The 989-nt window shown below is 34.7% G+C and overlaps 1 protein-coding gene across 2 annotated transcripts in view; it reads right to left on the bottom strand.

The window, feature by feature from the left end:
* KLHL15 (kelch like family member 15) overlaps window positions 1-989 on the bottom strand; it is a 34,700-nt gene that overhangs the window by 29,186 nt on the left and 4,525 nt on the right. The window contains exon 3 of one of the 2 annotated variants that reach the window (XM_045290723.1): window positions 636-708. The exons of the other annotated variant lie outside the window; for it this stretch is intronic. The gene's annotated coding sequence lies outside the window, so the exon portion shown is untranslated. The remainder of the gene's footprint in view (window positions 1-635; window positions 709-989) is intronic. 2 annotated transcript variants of the gene reach the window in all.

Here is a 989-nt window from a genome sequence, read left to right as displayed (position 1 = left end):
TGTGTGTGTGTGTCCCCGTTTATCTCATCACACCTTCAGGGGTACTCAATCCTTTTTATCTCAGAATTTTATACTCCTAAAACTTATTGGGATCCTATGTATATAAAACTACACTTGTCCTTCAGAATTTCCAATGGTAGGTTTCTTTCAAAGGGTTACCAAGCTAAATTAGACTAAAGGACAAAGCATACTTACACTATTAGGTAAAAAATGTCGAATGAGCGTGTCTTATAAACTTGGCATTGACTATAAAGAAAAAAGAAAGCATCACCTTTTCTATGTTTATGTTTAATTATCCAGTACATTGATCCTCAAAGTGTGATTTAGGGACAGGTGGGATCCCACTTCCCTAAAATGGCTTTGGAGGTCAAAACTAGTTTTGTATTAATGTGGGTTTTTGTTTGTTTTAAAGGTTACTCATCTGGAGCACAGTGAAGAAAATTACAATCTCAAGGAATCCATTTGTTTCAAGGACTAATGAGCCACACAAATACCAGCCCATACTAAGACCAGAACTAGATGGTGCCCAACTATCATTGTAGACCACTCTTATCAGGATCACATTAGAAATTCTTGAGCAGACAGAAAGAAAAATGTACACCAAAATTCAAAGTCATAAAAAATACCAGACTTACTGATCTGATGGAGACTGGTTGAGACAAACTGCAGAAGCCACTGAGAAGTCCACTGTTGTTGTTTTTAATTAAACTGGATACGAAAAAGATTTGCAAAAATGTTTTATAAAACAAAGTCACTTTTCTCACTAAACGTTTTTCACAGTAAACTACTACTTAGGCTAACATGTAATGAGATTAAAGATATTTTTGAGTGAATTCATCTTGTTCAAGTTTCCCAGTTTTAATCCCCAATTTAGTCAATATAAATAGATAATACCACATAAACAAAGTCTTCAGGATCCCAATAATTTTTCGGAGTTTAAAGTCCTGAAATCACTTGAATACCCCTGAAGGTGTGAGGAGATAAATATC

The sequence above is a fragment of the Echinops telfairi genome, unplaced genomic scaffold (assembly GCF_000313985.2).
Source record: "Echinops telfairi isolate 266 unplaced genomic scaffold, ASM31398v2 ScPeMD7_53;HRSCAF=182, whole genome shotgun sequence".
Lineage (NCBI taxonomy): Eukaryota > Metazoa > Chordata > Mammalia > Afrosoricida > Tenrecidae > Echinops > Echinops telfairi.
Note: the sequence above shows the minus strand (reverse complement) of the source record. Positions and strands in the feature narration are given on the sequence as shown.